Below are 21454 nucleotides of genomic sequence, written 5' to 3' on the forward strand. Positions count from 1 at the left end.
CCATAAGAGAGTGGAGTTAGAAGAGAATCGTGTATTTAGAAGTGGCAGCTAGAGTACTGGATTCATGTTTCAATACCAGAATTCCAGAGGAAGTAATTTTCGGTAGATATCTCTTGGGGAACTAACATTAAGATGTGTACATTACAGGGCAGCTCCAAAGTAAGGGAAATCAAAATGGGAAATGCTCTGAGTCCTTCTTTAAAGTCTATACCGACGTGATGAATTATTCTTGGGCTTCCAAACTGGTATGCCCATGAAAACTAGTTAACATTTACCCAGAAAAAAATATAAATACTTTCATTTCGGACGTAATTGTAGTTGAATGAGTCTACTAGACGAAATACTGATCCTGCATATCAGATTATTCACGAGCTGCTGACAACTTTAATTATAACGATACAACAAGAGATTGTTTTAACATGAAATAAACAGCCTAGGAATTATACAGACTCAGGTTCGAAAAAAATACCATAAAGCTTAAAATTTTTTAGAGCTTAAATTTTAAGCTTTTAGTTCTTATTAAGATACTAACAGCCGTAGTAATTTTCCACACTATTTTATACAATCAATCTGCTCCAACGTTTACACGTCTGTGAAAAACGTTGGAAACCCTTGAAAGATGTGTGAACGTTGAAATCTGTTGATTAAAATAAATTAGTATGGAAAATTACTGCAGCTGTTAGTATTTTATTACAATTGATTTCCACAAAGTGAGCTAGTCTGAAACCATCAAAGTGAAATCGATCTCATTTTAATTTTCAGTTTCCAATGTGATGAACATAACATAGCGCAAAATCAACGTATTTTCCCCTATAATTGAGCGAATTGTAATAAGTAAAAATTTATAATTCGAAATGAAAACGCAATTCTTCACATCAAAATATTTCCGAGCCGACGATTCCTCATTTATTTCATTTTTTACGTAATACACGATTAACACCCCCGAGAGATTGGTTCAACATTAAAAGCCCTGCGATCAACTTAGTCCGCCAGAACGAAACTCGATGAGGTAGAATGCACAAGTCAAGGCAGCAGGAGGTAGCAGAGCTCGGGGGCTCAAGCCCAACGAGAGGCAGGAGGAGGCAGCGCTCGCTCGGTCAGAGGGCAAACAGTGAGCGTGACTGGGAGCCATTTGTTTCCACCGGGCCGCGGCGCTAAATGGCCGCGCGATCGGAGTTGCGATGGCAACGGCGACGCGGAGGGGAGTGAGGGACTCGCTATCACTATACCGTCAAGTGGAGTAACTTTGGCCCAGACACGTAAAAATGATCATAGTTCTGTATTTTACCATTTAGATTGAATTATCGACTTGCATCAGCCGACATTTAGCATCACTGGTTTCACTCCTTAATTAAGTTTCCAAAAAACAAACTGTTTTATATGTACATACATGATCAAAGGCTTCCTCAGTATATTAGAGTAAAATTAATAGACCTCTCAAAACCTAGGAGTGATTTCATCCCTGAAGAAGACTATCAATTAGAGCGTTGAAACGTCAGCCACAATGAGAACTAATACCTGAGAAATTCCTAATGAGGTTACTGTACCTATGAGTGGGGTGACTTTGGCCCAGAGATTTAAAACTATTAATAGTTCTGTATTTTACCATTTGGATTGAATTATCGACTTAGTTCTTGCATCAGCCTACATGTAGCATCACTGGCTTCATTCCTTAATCAAGGTCCGTAAAAAGACCCGAATAAAATAAATTGACAGGTTAAAATCGAAGAACACTTGAAAACAGTATACTAAGAGATATTCTGTGAGGTGAATCTTTGCTGCAACTCATGGTATGGAAATAAATTTGCATGTTTTTATTAGATTGGGCCAGCATTACCCCAATTCAAGGTTCAAAGTTTTAGTTCAAATTTTTGAAGAAAAAAACCCTAGTCGTTAAAATAGTTGTAGGTTCAGAAACAGACTTAAATTGAAGGTATATGGTCTGTTAATAAATTTAACCACTTTAAGTGCATTATTCATTAATTTTAAAGTTAGATAAGTTTGTTTTCAAGATATCGTGATAAATTGGGTTAAAGTTGTCCCAGTTGACGGTACCGGGACGTATCCCAGTGGGCCCTCCAGCCTGGAAATCTTTGGCCCTCTTGTCACGAAACTGACAAATCTTACAATCAGAATACCAACATTGAGCGGTTAACTTGATTTCAATTATGTCTCATTTAACAGCATGATTGACACCGTTTTGATTAAACAAAATAATAATGTAAATTAACATATTTCAATCTTGTAAGATTCAATTCAATCTCAAGAGGGTAAGGATTAAACTTTCAAAATGTATTTATTATATCCCACACCTCCAAGTCCTACTACCCCCTTCATAAGTGCTGGCGCCCTGTGGCCATGGCAGTCTACCGCCCTAGAAGGGGTCGAGCACGGAACTGATACCCAGAGGTTTGTAGAGGAATTTGGTGAGAAGAAGAAGATCACAGCGTGTGTGGAGGAGGAAGAGGAGGAGACAGGAGTGACTTGAGATGGAATCGGAGATGTCCGCTAGCGGTGAGTGAGGTGATATGTTTTGTCTGGTGGTATGGTAGGAGAGATGGGATAAGAGGCATCGGAAGAGAGTGCAGTCGAGCCAGAGAGACGAGGCGATCACGCCCACTCCTTCACTTAATAGTGCGAGGAGAGCACCGCGTTTCAATCGACCACATCCAAGAGTCTCTCCAGACGCCGCCGGATATCTGTTGTGACATATCAGCCTATTAGACGCCGCGTCGGTCGGAGTGTAGTTGCAGTAAGGCGTTGCAACTGAGGCATTGACTCCCCATATTGGTCCTGATTTACTCTCAACTCAACCCCTTTATTGCCCTTAGATATCGTGCCTATTAATATCATTGTTGATTTTCAGCGAGGAAATTTCATGTGCATTTACTTGATTGTGGGAGACGTTATACGTGTGCATTCTACCTTTCAGCACTCAAAATATATGGAATTTCAGATGCTCTTATCAATTCCCTTCAAAATTTTACGGCTATTAAAAAAGTCGTAACGAAAATTTAGACGAGCAAATTAATTCTTCCTACCGATCAACTTCATGCAGTCATATTCGACGCAAAAACCTCCCACATTGAAGGATAAAGAATCAATTACGCCCATGCAAGAGCAAAAATTTCCAGTAAAAGCCATTCAAAATACTGGGACGAAATTTTTAAGAAGATTGTAACAAAAAGAGCATATCACAATATTAAGAAACGAAGAAAAACTAAGAAACTGTCTATTTATAGTGTATGATGAGATAATAAGTTTTACAAAAATTAATTAGAAGCTCTTTGACGTTAATTAACCGGTTTAATATTTATTAAGTCAGCATCATAGCGCTATTGGCGCGAGGACCTGCAGACGGGCAGAACACCAGATGATGAATATTTATCATCGCATCATACATAAAGCTAACATCCTTAATAATACGACAACTACAGGCCTCGCTGATTTCGACTCATTCGATAAACATGGGAATTCATGCATTACCTTCAATTGATTTGCTTCTACAGGTACACCCGCTGATTGCGATTGAAGGTGCCCTTAAAAATAAAATTATAGATTAAGCCTTTGGAAACCCCGTTACAAATATCCTCGATGAGCGAGGAAGCTCAGGGAAAGTAACACTTACCCAGAATGTGTGGCATTCACACCCTTGTGGCTCACGCCAGAGTGAACGACGCCCTGACGTATCCAAACCAACCATAGAGTTAAAATTTCCGTGCGTAAATATAAAAATTTTTCTCAGGATTTCCCACATATATCTCTCAGGGCAGTGCAGTATGAGAATCCATTATGAAAGAAAAGACTCACTCAGCACTTAAGACCGAATAATTTCGTTCCTCTCGTCTTTAATGGATACATGAACCGTCACGCTAATAAATAACCAAGAGCCACATAAGGTTTCCTCGTTTCGCTATCCAATTTCTCTGCCGATGCACGACTGAAATGAGACAAACAACTTCGTGGCCGCTTGACACCTCCTGCACGGCCATTAACTTCATTCGCACCCCGCAGTGAACAGTACAGGGAAGTGCGCCTTCCGGGTAAATCCTCTCGCAAGGATCTTGATCCTTATGAGTCACATCTCCCATGGCAAAGCACAGTGACAATGCAATGGGGCCGAGTTCACCCACAGTTCAAGTGCCTCTAGGCTCTTCAGGTTGCACGCAAATGCGGCAAAAGGAAACACTAATTTAGCACTTCTCCGCCAAGAGATTAATAGCGAAGGAGCCTAGCAACAGCATAAATCCTGTGGGAGACATTTAGAATCACACACATGCGTTCTCGCGAGGAGTTACAGACTAATCGTTTCGATGTTAGTAATTAGTTTCATTCGTTCCCTTCAAACTATAGAGGCAACGTCACACTAGTGAAAGAGAAGAACGTACGCAACGTTGCTACATGTATTCATTCAAACACCATTATGAGCACCAATCTTACACCATGTGACGAGATGAAAGAGTACATAGCAGTATAAAATAGAACCAATAACCCATGAATTTCATGCTGAGCAAATAAATCATTACTCACGGTAAGTAGGTATAATCGTAAAAAAAAAAGTCATCATGCCCACATGCTGCGGTTTCATTCTTCGCACTTAGGCAGTTCACTTAAGAATAATCGTCTTCAAGACTGGAGAGTCACTTCCTTTCATACCCTTGTGTAATAAAAATTATGAACAATAAAATTCCAAATTATTCGTTTATATCCATAAGAATATCTAATAGCAAACAAACTGGGTAGATGAGCTTTAACTAGTAGCAGGTATTTGATATTTTGAAACAAAGATATTTCTTCGTAAGACCAATGGCAAAAGCCAAATGCTATTCGCCAAACGACAAACGCCATGCGTCTGCAAAAAAAGGCTGTAAATGAAAGAGTAAGCTCACGAGCGAGTAAACTGCAGAGGTATATACACATGAAGGGGAATTCTAATTCAAAATAATTCATGACACTTGCAATACATATTCAGATCCGTCAGCTATATAAGGCTGGAAGAACTCAACCCGTGGAAAGCTGCAAATTTAAAATATTTGCATTTACCAGAGAGCGAAGTAAGGAATAAATAAGAGCCTGAGATTTTTGTGCCAAGAATATTTATGACACGCATGTGAACTGAGGACGAGGTAGTTTCTGATCCCGAATATTTTAAACTAAGGCTTTTTGCTAAAAGCCCGAGAGCGTATCTTTAATAGATGACCTTTAGCGAGATGATGGTGATTTTACGGCATGGCTGCGAGCCATACTTGGGCGACAAAGGACACCATATAGACTGGATTCAAATCTCGAAACCTTCCATGAGACACCTTGAAAAGCAATCATGGATATCGTTAAATGAGAGTGAGAAAAATTCTCTCGGTTCGAAATAATTAGCACATTTTATGGGTGAGGTGGGGGGGATAAGTCGGCGCCAAAAATGAAGTAAAAAAGATACTCATTTCATCGTCAGATAAAGCTAAATAACACACAGCCGTTTATCTTTGAAAAATATCTCGAAGCAGAGTGACGTAAAATTGAATGAATAATGACTTTTATTCATCTATTACTGGAAGAATACGAAAAGTAAGTCACGATACGTTGGGTTTTGATGGTAACTTATATTTGTTGCCATTCTCATACAAGCACATTTCAGACAGCATATTATCTTTTGATTCTTCTCCCTTTATGGTACCACTTAGTTCAAATAGCAGGCATCGGAGAATTCCGATTCACTTTTTATGATACTTTTTCGGCGGAAAATACGACTAATATCAGCCCAACTACAACTAACCTTCATTTACTACCTTTACATTTACTAACTGTGCATCAATCAACAACGCCATAGATCGATAGCCAAACTAGTTTCCTCTCATTGAAGGTATGGAGTGACATTCCCGATTTGAAGCAGCAGTAAGTACTATTTATTGCTGTAAATTTAATCAAGTTACAATGACACAAGACAACTTAAATCAAGAACTCATGATGAGAACAAGAATTATAACGTTTTGCAAAAAAATTGTATTTTCCATCGCTTTTTCATTCATGTTTATTCCACGCCAGGTATTCCCGGTGACACAAGTTGTGAAATAAGATAATTCTCAAATCGTTGGAGGAAGTTTTCGAAAAACGGACCGGGGGGTCATTGTTTGGGTTCAAAGGGTAGTGAAAAGGAAAATTAGTTGGCATTTAAGCATACAGAAACCCTAGAATAACGATAAATTCATCTGAATAAGCACTTCTCGTGTCTGAATGGCCCCAAACTCGACTTATTTCCTGATCTGTGCGTGGGAGACGTTTGTTTTTAGCAAATGAAGGGTGTTCCAGGAAAGGGAGAGGAAAAAGTCGTCTCGGCCAGCCTAACCCTAGCACAATCGACGGAATCGGTTAAGGAAAGCGGAATGAAGAGTAAGGTATCAATTATCCCAAATCGGCAGAGCAAAAAGGAAGGAGCAAAAATGATAAAAGGCAGTGCAGAGAGGGTATTAGGGGTGCCTTTGAAGAGGGTGGGTATCTTCAGAACTATTCAGTGGGAGTAGATGATTGGGGCCTATTGTCATTAAAGGATCTGCTACATATCCTCCGCTTAAATGGGCATTGCGCCCACCATCATCCATATCATATAATGTTATACGGCTTTTATAAAACGCGAGACGCCCTCACAGGAAAGTATTTTTCGATAAAACTTTTAATGCAGCAGATCAAATGAGTTACAAGGGTATGAGTAATTTTTGTGCTAGCGCTGTACCTGCAAAAAACATAGTTTTCTTTAACTTATCCAAAATACTTGTGCCATTACCAAATTTAACTTTCGTTTAGGTTGGATGTATAAATAACGGCAACAATCAAATTTTCAAAATTATGTGTACATCTGAACAGACAGCCTACATCATGAATTACTCAGCCCCAAAGAGTTAAAGTGATGGCGACGTAAATAGTTTGCAAGTCACGCAGAAATACATTAACTGATGTAATAAAAATAATTTCCGAGTATGGAAAAAATAAAATGAGCGCAGGAGGAGTCAAACACATTAATCAACGTTTATCTAGGGTTGAAGTGATTCTTTAAACACTAAATTTCGCATTTAGAAGAATGAAATCGAATATTATTCATGTACGAAATACAAGGAATTATGTCTCTCTATCCCGAGTGAAATCAAAACAATTGCTCGATCAATAATCTAGAGAATGACATCGAACATTGCGCTCCACTTAAATGCTTGGAAAAATATAATTTGAAATTGAAACTATGAATTTTTTCTCAGGTCATATAATGCAGATTTAAAGTTAATTTGGATTTAGCAATAATTGGAACGATTACTAAACCTTAAGGACTCCAAAGTTTGCTGGCCGGAGTGGCGCCGGGGTAAAGTCCTTGCCTATCACACAAGATTTCGTGGGTTCGAGTCTCGCCTGGGTAGGCTGCCCCTATCAAAGGCGTGGATTTTCGTGTACGTTTTAATGTTAGATTTAATAACCTCGATATAATAGGCCGATGGTGCTGTTTTCGGTGGTACCGGATTAAATTAAAAAAAGCTTTATCCTTAATTTCCAATGTCACGCTTTTTCCTATTTACAATGCATGGTAGTCGGCTATCAGATCCCGGTCACAATTCAGCTGATCCGGTGAGCGGCTTGCAGAGATCATCATTCCATTGTATTAATTTGAGTTGCCCTTTTCCTCATCGAGTGCATCACCATCCCCAATTCATTCCTCAGTGTATAATCCACTAGTCCGGGTATCACACCCCCTGGTCCGTGGTTCCGTTCCCGTTTTTCTCGTAGTAATTCTTGCGAATGCCATCGACGCTTATGTGGCAACTCCATATTATCACATGAAGTCCCCAGGAGCCTCTCTCTTCGTAAGAGTAGTGTAAAGTTATCGTGTGGTATCTTTTCGCCCTTCCCCAGTCGGCAAGGGTAACGACGAAATTACAGGAGAGGGATAGAAAGAATCTACCCGCCAATTTCCCTCAAATGAACATCAAACGGCCATGGGCTCATCGTAACACGCACTTAAAAGCACCGCCACCATTGACGACCGTATACTTCAATTCTAATAACATTTAGGTACATTGTTAAATTTTACTTCGCTTGTAACTCCATAATTTATTCATCACGTCTTCATTGATATACAACAAAAATCACAGGCGTAAGTGATTTTTTTTGAGTGGCGTCAGTCACTTCGGGCGTCACTTCGCGGAAGTCACCCATACTACGAAAAAATGTACTTGGTACTTTTCACGATAACTTATTACGAGCTATTGTAGAGAAGTATCAATTATATTTTTTCTAAGTATATTTAAGGGAACCAATGACTAAATAAAATTATAAATATCTTTATTTTTCACGGCACACACAGGTAATGAAGGCAAGCTATGGGCCTATGGCTATAGGCCTACATTAATATGTAAACTATTTTGCTTACATAGCTGAGAAAAAAATAGCCGCAAAAAATTAAAAGTGTCAGACAAGCTGCTGTTTCCTTTTCAAATTTGTCTATTCATAAAAACGATGGTGTCAATTTCCCAGGCGGCTTATTTTTTTATACCGGGAATATCCAAAGAAATCGCGAAAAATGGCCTTTTCGGGGACTTGAAAAATTCCCCCAAAATGGTCCATAATTCCTCAAATATGATACAAAAGCATCATCGTTGAATCGGTTACTTGATTAAGTAATAAGGAAATTTGGTTCGAAAATCTATCATTTATACGACTTCATTGCTCTCGTTCACCTTCATCATACGAAGGAAATGCTGACTTTTGCGGTTCCGCAGAAAAATTCCCAGTCATTCTCATCCCTTTCCTATCTTTACTTCATAGCCTGATCTTTCACATGCCAATAGCATGAATAACCACATCGAAAAAAAGGCCTATGAAAGGGAATAACCGAGATGTTGAATTTTATGTCTCACGTAATATAAATGGCTCTTATGGCTTCCCTCATTTCGCAAAGGTCTCAGATGAAATGAAACCATTCCGGAAGGCTGTAAGCATTTCAATTTCTCTCCGCGCCTTTCACTGGAAACGTTGGTGAAATGGAGGAATACATTCAAACTCATGCCTCCCCATTAGTCAAATTCCTTCGCCACGAGCGCCGCAGTGCGTAGGAGAATAAATGAAAAACATAAGGCGGAGCACGAATATTACACTCGAGTTTCCTCCGCGCGAACGCAGAAGCATGGATAAAGGCCTGCTCTCATAAGGTCACCGTAGAATTGCTTCATTTAAGTTATAGCTCCCGTAAAAACCATCGCAAGATCTGCTAGACGGCTTCACTCTTTCTTTTGAAGATGTTCTTAGGCTTGTCTCCGAAGGACCTTTCTCCTCCATCTCTAAATTTTATCCCGCCATCTGTGTTACGACCGAATTACTTCCTTCCATTTTGTGAAAAAAGAAGAACCCTTTTCCTTCCACCCACGGGCTTGATCCATCCCTTGCCCAAAATGAAAAATCAACCGGCTCTAGTCAGGGAAGAAATGTGTCGGTAAAAAGGAATAAATGATAGAGACTGCATCAATACCACGATTATCCAATTAATTATTTTGGCGAATTTTTTATTCCAAAAATAATTTGTTATTCGGAGATTTCTATTCTATCAAGGATAGATTTTCCGAAATACCACCGAATATATCCTCATTGCATATCCGGTTCTGGTGTGCGAAACATAAATCTGCATGAAAAACCTTGCTATGCACAGATAAAGACCAAAAATATCAGGAAATTTCGTAATATATGCAAAAAAAAAAGAAAAATTTTACTTATAAATGTGTACAATTACAACTTTATCAATTCATAATTTCAATACAGCACGCCTAAAAAATTTCCTTTCAACTTTTTTATACTTTTAGTTAGAAACCTGTAGGCGGTTTTAAAGTAATTAATTTTGATTTAAAAGCTGTTATAATAAATTTGCTATCAATAGCTAATTTGAGACTTGTTCAGAGGTCATGGTGCGACGATATGCGAACATTTATCTCTATGCACGTACAGAAGAGTTCAAAATGTATTTAACATTCAATCCCCGTTCTTATACACACAGTAAATTTTATTCTACCTTCAAGGATCATAGCATGGCACATCACAATTCCCAAAGCAGGAAACAAGTGACAATAATAAGTCGAAAAACATGCCTTCAGATGCAACCCAGTCCGATAGTAACAAACCTAATCCAAAATAATATTTCATAAAGCGAGACGAAGGCAACATCAGAAACCTTAACCTAGCCATAATTCTGGACAAAAAAAAACCTACGACAGCGTGAGCGATTGTTTACCTCTCCAACAACATAGTTGGGTTAAAATACCGGAGACATAAGCCTCCGACGGGGGGGCCAGGGAAGTTGTTACGGAAGGGCTAAAGAAGAAACATGAATAACCAAAAGCGTTCCTGACAGTCTGAAGAATTACAGCGAGAGGAGACGGAGTTTGTGGAGGCTGGGAGTTTTTAAACGGGTGAATTGAAGGGACAGGGAAGGGGGGGGAATGAGGGGTGGTGTAGCAGGCCTACACGGCCGGCCCTGGTGCGTGCAGCCCGCGGCGGGGAAGAAATAAATAAATGCAAGGCGGTTCACATGGTTGGGGACCACGCGCGCGCGGCAGCGAGAATTTATTAATGGAGAGAGATTAATCAACGCCATTGTTTTTCGGACCACGGAGAAGCCGAGGGAAGGAAATTTCGTGGCGAGGCCGAGGGATTAATAGGAATCGCCGCATCGTATCACAAAAAGCGGAAACAATGGACGATCGTGCATCCTCTGAGTCGGTTCAGGCCGCGCGTGAATCTAGACTCCCATGCAATTGCAAATACAAAACGAATAGAAGAATCGGTATGAATATTTTCGAACATGGAAACCAGCATCAATCATAGAGGCTTTTACACCTGTCGCGGCGGTACGGAGATAACTGCACTTACAAGTTCCGATGCTGAAACTGACCACTCTAACACAGTTGAAGGTTTTGACTGCTCTAATTCTCGACTGATTTACGCGTACCTTTAAAAATAATTCGAGGATGTAATCAATAATTGAAGAAGCCATTTCGTTAGATCCATGGCCTAATCCATTGGAAAAAAAAACTTCTTAATATGCAGGCATAAGTGCATTACCTGATCCAGGAATAGTGGAGAATTTAAATACATCGGACACTACATCAAATCATAAAAAGCTGAAACAATGGGTGATCGTGTTTCCCCTTAGTCAGACAGGGCTTCATGTGAATCTCGAATCCCGTACAATTGCATATACATAACGGACGAGTTCGCATTGGTATGAATATTGCTCAACATGGATACCAACATCAATCATGGATACTTAACACCTTTCGGCGTGGTACGTATATAACTGCGTTTACAAGTTCCAACGCTGAAACTGACCACTCAAGCAGGGTTAGGTTTTGACTGCGCTATCCGAGGCAGACTATTGATATGATCCATTGCTGCAAAGAAAAATTCTCGACTAATAAATAACAATATTATTTTGAGAAAATGAATGAAATAGATTTCATGTCGAATGGTGAGTGTGAATAACTGAGAATTAATTTCCATTGGAAAGAAAAAATTCTTTATGAAGGCACGCGTGGATTACCTGATACGGGAATTGCAGAAAATATAGTAATCGTTACGTTCTACCAACCGTACATAGGTATTGAAGATACTTACGGTATTGCCGGGAAAAGCATCGTAATCAGGCAACAAACACCGTTCAGGAAACCCGAAAAACATGATCGGACCAACCAATTTCCACAAAAGCCTGCACAAGTAGTTTTAAGCTGTAGTTTAAAAAACAAAACCCCTCCAATCAAAATTGAGTCCATAAGTTTTGAAAACCTGGGTAATACTTGTATTTTTTAAAACCTTGTCTTCCTTTAACAGAACAAATTTCTAACATTAAATTTTCTTGACAAAAAAATAAGCTTTAAAACAGCCCCGAATTTCATGGAGTATTCCTCAGTATGAAAGGGGTAAAAGCTATAAGAAACAAATGAGATGCCATGGAAGATTTGTGATCGGAACCCATTAAATCCGGACTACGAGGAAGGCACTAAAATTCAAAGGACACGAACGACAGAGGTACTGGAATTTCTAATTTACACAGTGCCGTAGATGTCCAACGCATCTATTCAGGTGGTTTCGCTCAGGGACACTAATGGAATCATAGCTTACCCATCCAACGGGCAGGTTGGCAATTCACATTCATAGATTTTTTTAACGTCCTATGATGAATTCCACAAATAATTTAAAACAGGGAAACGACCATCCATCAAACGGTAAAATCATAGTGGAAAATTAATACTTAGTGCATTCGCTGGCGAACACTTTTAATCATACTGTTTACTGCGATCGAATTCATCTCGTTCTATTTCTAGTGTACAGCACTGACACACGTAATTCGTTCAACATAAAGATGAAACTCACGCCGACATCACTACTATAATTCCTCCTTTATCTATAATGCTGGTCTCCTTGAAAATCGTTGATAGTAAAACATTTACCATTTATAAAATAGCGAATTCATGACAAATTATCAGCTACAATAAGAACTTAGAAAACTATTGCATCCACGAGGGTCAACGCTTACAAAATAAAAATGTTTATAACTATATTTGATGCACCACGATACGTTTGTGAGATACTATACATATTTTACGGTGTGATATACTATACGTATATATTATACTACGATACGTTTGTGATATTATATATATTTGACCCTGTTGTTGGGTTTTCAAGAGGCCACTCTTTCAGAAAGTGATATTAATAATGAATACCTGATACAATTTTCTCAAAATTTTATTGAAAAACTCTGATTGTTGTTTAAGGGGCCACTAGTGTTCATTCAAATTCAAAACTATAGAAAAACACAATGCATCACGGCAAAACCACAGTTTCGAATTCCATTAACTGTTTCATGTTCCAGTTATGAATATATCTAAAATGACTGAATTGAATTGAGTTATCCTTTTCCTCATCGAGTGCATCACCATCTCCAATTCATTCCACTGTGCATCGCCCACTAAACATTCTGGATTCGCAAGAAATCCAGAAATGATGGACAGTGATCAGCCATCACCCTATAAGAAAGTTTTCTTCGTTACAAAGGGTAGAAGTTCATGTTGTTACTAAATTTGAATGGATGGGGGGCATCGAAGAGGGGAATCAAACTTTTCAACGGAAGACTTCGCTGGTTGCTGGGGTAGACTACAGCTTCAAATAGCAATAGAAGTAAGATGTGACCTGAAAATGGCATCCAACGTCCAAAAACCGTCACACTGGAAACACAACCGCCTTATCTGACATCGTAATATTCACCAGAGGAAATTTGCGATTTTTTTTCCTATACAAACGTGCATTTTGTTCGACAGCTTGCGGCCCACGCAAAGGTAGCCATTTCTTTATTCAGAGGAGTCTATTGTTGTCGGAGGTTCCCACTACAGGGTTTTCCAGGAAAAGCAGTTGAGTTCCCTGGGGGACCGACAATAGGGAGGTCTTCGCCTTCAACTCTAAGCCTCCTCCCAACAACAACATCAATGGAAAATCGATGTAAATATGATATGCCGAATAAATATAAGCCTAACTTTACTGCATGAATATTTGAGCATTATAAGATTATATATAATAGTATGCATCACATAAGGAAGCGACTAATTTATGTCCAACATGTGTAATGTATAACAATAATGTGGTGAAAAACTGAGTATTCATTGATACACTCGGGAAAACCACCAAAATAACTCTCTCCCCACAGACAGATGAGGCAACCGGCTGATACGTAGTAGAATATGACTACATACAGTCGGAACATAATTCGTGTGAATTATATACTTCTAGCAAGAAAAGTACCCTATTTTCCCAGTTAAGAACCTTTGTAGAAAAGAAAGCTGGAAATATAATTCAGCGTGAGTTGAACGCTCTGGCCCAGCAAGATTTATAAAAGCAATAAATCATTTAATGGCCAATCAATGTGTAACTAGCCATAAATACTATTTTATCGTATTATATTTATCGGTGGTTTCCCATCATACCCGACCGAGCCCAACCACACGCCCTTGAACCCAGTGAGATCCATACACATTCCACATCGCAGTGCATAATTTGCTTACGTCATCACATTTTCATGATTTAGAAAGTAAGACCTAATAATACAGTAGATTCCGTTTAATGGGTCCACCGGTTACTTGGGGCAGCCGCTTTATTGGGGCAGATCATGAAGAACAGATTCCAATAGAAGAATATCCACGAGTATTCTCCGCTTAATTGGGACAGCATGCCGCTTTATTGGGCCATGAGTCGGTGACATAGACTCTACACTAGCGACGAAATTAAATTGTTTTGTTTTCAGAATACTATTTTTTATATTTTCCTCCTTTGATTTACTCTTATTTTTCACAAATATTCCTATTATTGCCCTATTTTGAAAGCTCTTGTTGTTATACTATCCGCAAGAGGATAGGATTTAGTAAAAGACTTTCATTCAGCGTCACCCGAGGCTGTGAAAAATATTTTAACTAAATTGTTATAATTTTTAAAAATTATCATTAATTAACTAAACTCGCTGATTTATTAATCAAATTAATAGTTTAATAAACTTATGTTGCATTATAAACATTCTTTAGTCTTCTTTCTACCATTTCAAAGTTTTTTATGCCCATATACGAGAGAGTTCGCCTAATTGGGGCAGCCGCTTAATTGGGGCAAAGTGCACTAGTCCCGACATGTCCCAATAAACCGGAATCTACTGTACTTAAAATGTAGTGTTTGGCCTTGCCCTCATTAATTTCTCTTAATGGGCGTCCTTGAATGATAACGTGTCCTTGATTTACGAACGTCACACAGAGACTCAATTTAATAATTCTATAAATGTGAAAAGTATCAGATGTTAGTGCGAATTCTAGACGTGTCAGATTAGCATCACAACAGTGAATGCACACACGGATATCGAGTGCCTTTGAATGGTATTCATGAAATATAAATCCCTAATTTATGCCAAGGCGGACTTTGGAGCCTATTGGGTGACTTACTTGTAAATGGCCGAATTGTCACTGGCCGAATGGCCGGGTTCAAATCACTTCTAAAACCTTCGGACACGTCTCAAAGAAATTTCTATGCGCGCGAAGTGGCCCAGGGATATGAGATGGCGGCCCACCAGCCCAAAATGTGAAATTCACAAGCAAGTGGCTAAATCTAGGGTGAGCTCTACCCCCGCCTAACCTATCCAATCTTCGAGTGGAAACAACGAGGGAAGCACTGCTAGTCTTCACCAGCGGCGCAGCAAGGGGGGGGTTTGGGGGTTAAATCCCCCCCCCCTCAGAGCTCGGAGAAACTTTTAAGTTTAATCCATTTTACTTAATTGGATTGATATTAGTAATAGAATAGTGTAAGGATAAACAAAATATCCCTCAGAAAGCCGTAAAAATCACCATTTTGAACCGTTTATCTTAAAATTCCGCAATTTATTAATCTCGCACCCACCACTAATCCTGGTGGGTATTCCACACCCCCACACACCCCGGTATCAGTTGCACCTAAACCCCCCCAGCCTTAATTCGTAGCTGCGCCCCTGGTCTTCACATTATATACATGTAGTTTTTGAGACATGATTTTTTCCAACACAATAGCAGAGGTATAAATTCATTTCAAATTTTCAAATATAATGATTTCTTTGCCCCATACCAAATTAATTGCTTAAAATTATTTACAGAAATATACAGTTAACGTAGTTTTTAAATATTTCACAATTATATCCACCGAATAAAGAAACCAAATCGTATTCTCCGCAGGAGTGTTATCAAGAATCCGACGTTGCTCACCTATTGATCTATCGCCAGGTCAAAAGCATCTATATTTGGACGTACCGAGAAATCGCACAAGCCAGTAACGCCACCAAACGATCAATCAGAATGAATTCCAAGAATAAACAAAAGCCCTCTCTCGCAAATTTCAGGAAACTTTTAAAGCCTCGTCACAGTACAAATCCTCGCAGGACGGCAAATGTTTTTCTGCGACTATCAAATATAATTTCTGAAGCGCAAACTGACGCACCGTAATCCTCTTACATCCTGCGTCCCGAAAAGCCTGGATCTCGCGCGCATCGCTAGTTGACCTCCGAAATTTGCATGTAAATTCCATGAATTTATAGTGCAGCGAGAAAAAAAAAAGAATCACCAACCTCTATCTCTCTCTCCCTATTCTCCTCGAAACATTCCTAATCCGAAAACTTTTACGAGCTCTTTCCCAGGGGAACCGTAAATTCTTTGCTATGCGTCAATCCTGTTTTGAATATGACGGCGTTTTATTCATCGGACAGAAATGAGAATTCACCTCTTAGTATGCTGCCTTTGAAATTTTCCAAAGGGCACATCAAGATTACACAAAATAAGGGAATTAATTAACCGACGCGAGGACACGCTGGCGCCACAGGCGATTCCAATCGTCCGTCCTCCAGCGAGGAGGCCAAGTAACTTATCTGTTCGACGACACCCGCACTGGAGAGAATGACAATGGAGCTAAGAATTTATTTCTTTCAGATTATTTCGCCAACACCTTACACATGGAGAGAATGAGTAATAATGAGTAGATGAAAGTTGGTTCCCTCTTGTGGGAATCAATATCACTTAAAAATTTAGTGGAGAGCTACGTACGTCAAACCAATCTTAATATAATTGACAAATGATGATAATGATGACGATGAGAATCAATTGATGCAAAAAGCACGCAAATTGGGAAAATTTCAGGGTTGACTGATAATAATTCTTTAAAAAATGGGACAAAAAATAAGATAATTGATATTTATACACTATATTTTAGAATTAAGCTTGGGAAAACTGTTCTACAGCATATATTTATTTGATAGCTATAAAAGCTCTTTAATACTAAGGAAAAACCACCGCCAGCCCCATCGACAGTGACATCTAAGACGGCAACCCTAAGTGGACCCACACTCTAAGTTTTTGGATAGACCAAGACGAGCCAACCGATTAGCCTAGTTCTCAACACATATATTTGATTTTCTTACCCGTTTCAATTCCAAATACACTTCATCATAAATAGGCTAACATATGACAGAATTAAAGTCAGCGTTACACAACCAATTTGTCAATTATAAAGACATTTATGTTCACAATACATTTTGACACTGAAACTTTTGATATATTGATAAAAGTTACAGAATTGAAAAGTTATATCACTCAACATCACATCGACTGTGTGCAGAAAATCAAGAATGGGATTGAATAACGGACCGAAATACGGATAAAATTAATTGATTTGATATTTTACTTCAATGCGACATACAAAAAGCTCTATGGGCTGCTAGAACGAATATAATTTTTTTAATTCCAAATTTTCTGTTTAAAACACTTATCATACTAACTTTGAGGCTAATTCGAAGAAGCGGAGGACACATTCCTATTTACAGCTCAAGAGAATAAGATTGACATCCGAGAAATATTTTCAATTCATGAGCCAACGTCAAGATATGGTGAACTATTTCAATATCAAATATTCTTTTGGGCAGCAGTCATGAAAAGTAGAATTACGCATCACAAGACATCGGAGAAAAATTGCGGACGCAGCGTCGCTTCCCTCATTAAAACTTTACAAACTCTCTTGGGAGCATCAAAAATCACAGCTTTCTTTCATGTCTAGAATCAATTTTTGCGAGTTTCGACTGAAAATTAGATTTTGGAATCTATTAAAATGAATGCTTCCAGTCACATCTGCCCTCATAAATGTTAACGACCACTGTTATAAAATATTCTTCCGTCCAACTCAATCACACGCATCTGGAAATGGAGAAGAGAGTTCATTCATTCGAAATACCATAGGGATCATGATATCTTGGGGCTAAAATAATAGTTATATATCCTCAAACATTTAGAGGTTTTCTTCCCTAAATTAATTATAATTTATCTTTACCACCCCAAACACACTGCATATCAGTCCTTCACATCGAGGGAATCTAACAATAATAATAATGGACGCCGACAGACGCCCAAGCCCTAGATATGGGTAGCGTAACCAGGCGGGACTTGAACCCGTGACCTCCTTATTGACAGTCGAAGACTTTGCTCCACCTCCACCGAGCGCTTTCACAAGGACTGAGCGACGTTTCAACGTAAATTGAGACTTAGGTGCTTTTTCGCCGCTATGATGACATGTCTTTTGTTTACTTCATCGATGATGATGCCACATTTACAAAAAACGTAATTCTCAATTGGAAATGGAAAACTATTAAATAATATAAACATTAAAAAATATTGTGTATTGGAAATATTAATAAATAATGTATTAAAAAGTTTAAAATTAAAAATGGATCAATCATGCAAAGCTTATTAAATTAATAAATAACGAAGGAATCCAAATATTAAAAAACAAAAACACTACCTGAAACGAAAACTGTGGAATAACTTTAGTTTCACCATCAAATACAATTATACTTAAACTAAACTTGGACTCACAGAGAAACGGAAATCTATGTGCTCTGGGGACTAAAAAATTATCCTTGCAAATTCCTAAAAATATATGACGCGTGACCTTCATGCCTAGTACCTTAAACTTTTTTCTCAGTCAACGAGGCATGCAATCAGTTAAAAAAGATTTCAATTCAATGACAATATGGAAAGATAGAATTTTTAACCATTATCGACCTCCACTAAAGAATTAAAAATTGAATCAGGGACCCACTCAAATGATCGATAAACAACACTGTAACATATGCACAGTGACATTATTTTAAAAAATTACTCAAAGACCTCAGAATCTGATTTTGGAGCAGTTAGCAGATCGAGAAGGTAAAAGCAATAGTCAGAAACCGTAATAAGGGCTTAATAACTGGTTTGGAAAGAGATTAGGAAAGACAGAATATCTTAAGATTAAAAGACAAAGAAATTACGTCCTCTGATGATGCATTGTGCGTCAAGATTACACAGCTAAATTGATGCTAGGTGAATTGCAATGGAAAGCTTTTTTCCCACTAGTACAATACACGACCACACCACAACCTAGACCTGGCACCAATATATTTAAAACGCCCGTTTTTCTTATACAAATGGAATTTTCATTGGAAAACTTACTCACTCATGCCTGCGGTGGCTTAGGGCATACAACTTTAACACTTATGCATGCATAAAGAAAGTGAAATGAGACGAGGGAGCATAGCAAGCGAGAATACCACGAGAATTTCGTGAAGCTCCGGGGCTAACAATAAGGGATGGTAGCGTTGGAGTCAAACAGGTATCTAAATTTAAATTTCTTTCATCTTACTAAACACCCTTGAGTCTACTCTAAAAGACAAAACGTTAATTGAAAACGATACGATCGGTGAAAAAAAACTTAATTTTAAATATAACAGACATATTCATCTACATCTACATCTAAATAATACCCCGCGAGCCGCCTAAAAGGCGTGTGGCAGGGGGTGTTAGGTCACCAGTCGTTTACAACTGAAAAAAAATGAAGTGCTCTAACGAGGCTGGGACTAGCGTTTATTAAAGTCCTTTATGGTTCGGGGGAAAAACGAATTCCCATATCTATCCGTTCGGCAAAACATCTCTCGTAATTTATTGCTTTTATCGGACCTGGAAATATAGTGTGGCTCTAATATTATGTTCACTGTGTCGCTCTTAAAGATATCCATTCTCAATTGTTCAAGCAATCTAAGCCTATCGCGCAGCCTCCGAGTCTCCAACGGCTCCCAACCTAATCCGCTTAACATCTGGGTAACACTGTCTGTACGCCCGTAGCAGTTTTTGACGAAACGCGCAGCCTTCCTTTGTATTTTATTCAATTCGCGGATTAAGTCTTTCTGCACCGGGTCCCGTACGCAAATTGTAGGAGAAGGAAAAACTGATGGCGAAAAGAGTACAGAAAAAATGCGAAAAAAATAATGCATTAAATTACGCACTCTCTCCAAGTAAAATTATAAATCCGAAGAGGATGACGGGTGCATCTCCAATGCAAGTGGAAACCAAAACGACAAGAGGCCGAGGCGGTGAGCGTAGGTATTACGGAACCGAGTACAATTTCCATAGCTGCTGAAAGAAACATGGTTATAGTTGTACTAAACGTGTTCCTCATGCACATTCAACTGAGAACCCTTTCCTAGCGAGCTACTCTTACTATGCCTCATAAAGAGACGGAGTTAATTTAAAAGGATTTTTTCACAATAGAGATTTGGACGACAACGGCCAGAGAGAGAGCCGGGTGGGAAACAATACTAGAAGAACGTCAAATACCCAGAAGAAGTATTCAAGTCCGGTGCATTTCATGAGGGAAAACGAGTCTACATAAACACAATGACGCACGACAGCCACGCCCACCAACCATCCTTCCTCCTCGCACGTTCACACTGAGGACAAGGGACGGAAAATTTTTGTAGCCCAGGCTCGCCCGTCCCACAGACGGGGTACCTCGCCCACCTAGGGACATCTCTTATACCCCCACGCCTCCTTACTTCTCCCTGAGAAAGGATTACCATAAGGGAAAGAAGCTCAGCTCCGGAAGAGCGTCACCAAAAAAAGATAAAACGACTAGAATACGAAGGTTCTGTTTGGGACACGCCCACCCCCAGCTGGTATGAATAAGCCGTCGGGACTTCTTTTTAGTCGCCTTGAAACGTATAAAGAATAAAACGTTTTAAAAAATAAATAAACGACAGGATACCTTAACGACGCCGGAGAGAAGTGAGCCCCGTTCGACGAACAATAATTCATTCTGATGCAGGATGAAGTTATTATCATAGAAGGCCTCGTTCTCTCGGAGATACTCCGAGGGGAAAGTAAACTGAGGCAAGGGAGAAGATGCATTCTCTCTTCCTTCGCAGTCTACCATCTCTAGGAATGAGGATCGTTCGTCCCTTCCCGGGCAAAGTTTTTTACTCACCAGAGCGATGTATTCAAAATAATAAAAAAAGTCGGTGGGATTCAAATAAGAAAAACTGCATGGAGTACCTACGGGAAGCATTTCTCGCTGTACAGTTAGATGACCACGAGTCTAAAAGCGTAAGACTAAAAGCGCATAATCACGACCAGTCTCCAATGCCATAAGAAGACAATTATGGAATGCAGGCGACTTTTGCTGGACTTTATTTTCATAAATACACCTGCACCACACAGCATCGGCAGAATAATTTTTGCTCATGAAAAGTATGGTTTGCATATTCAATCCTCTAGAGCCTTTAAGATGAAGATATGTATTGAAATTTCCACTAATAGCACGACGTACACCATAGCGTACGACAAACTTACGGCCCTGGAAAACTTTTTCTTCGTACCATGCAGCTCTTTCTCCCTCAATACACCAACGGATGAAGTTCCCCATGAAAAAATATTTGACTTAGCCGGGATTCTAACCCGGATCTCCCGATTGTCGGTCAGGTGTGTTTGCCAGTTTCACCACCAAGCCATTTTCTCATGACGAACTTTGGGATGGGTTTTACCGAACAGATATTGACGTCACAAGTCCACACTGTGGCACACAGGTC

At 39.2% G+C, this 21454-nt stretch overlaps 1 protein-coding gene and 1 non-coding gene across 2 annotated transcripts in view; both read right to left on the reverse strand.

Annotated features, from left to right (window-relative positions):
* Nucleotides 1-21454, reverse strand: part of LOC124155905 (somatomedin-B and thrombospondin type-1 domain-containing protein) — a 958847-nt gene that overhangs the window by 869895 nt on the left and 67498 nt on the right. The gene's annotated exons all lie outside the window — the stretch shown is intronic.
* Nucleotides 21303-21375, reverse strand: Trnav-gac. The gene has a single exon. It is a non-coding gene; the product is annotated as a tRNA-Val (tRNA).

Source organism: Ischnura elegans, chromosome 3 (assembly GCF_921293095.1).
Source record: "Ischnura elegans chromosome 3, ioIscEleg1.1, whole genome shotgun sequence".
NCBI classification, from domain to species: domain Eukaryota; kingdom Metazoa; phylum Arthropoda; class Insecta; order Odonata; family Coenagrionidae; genus Ischnura; species Ischnura elegans.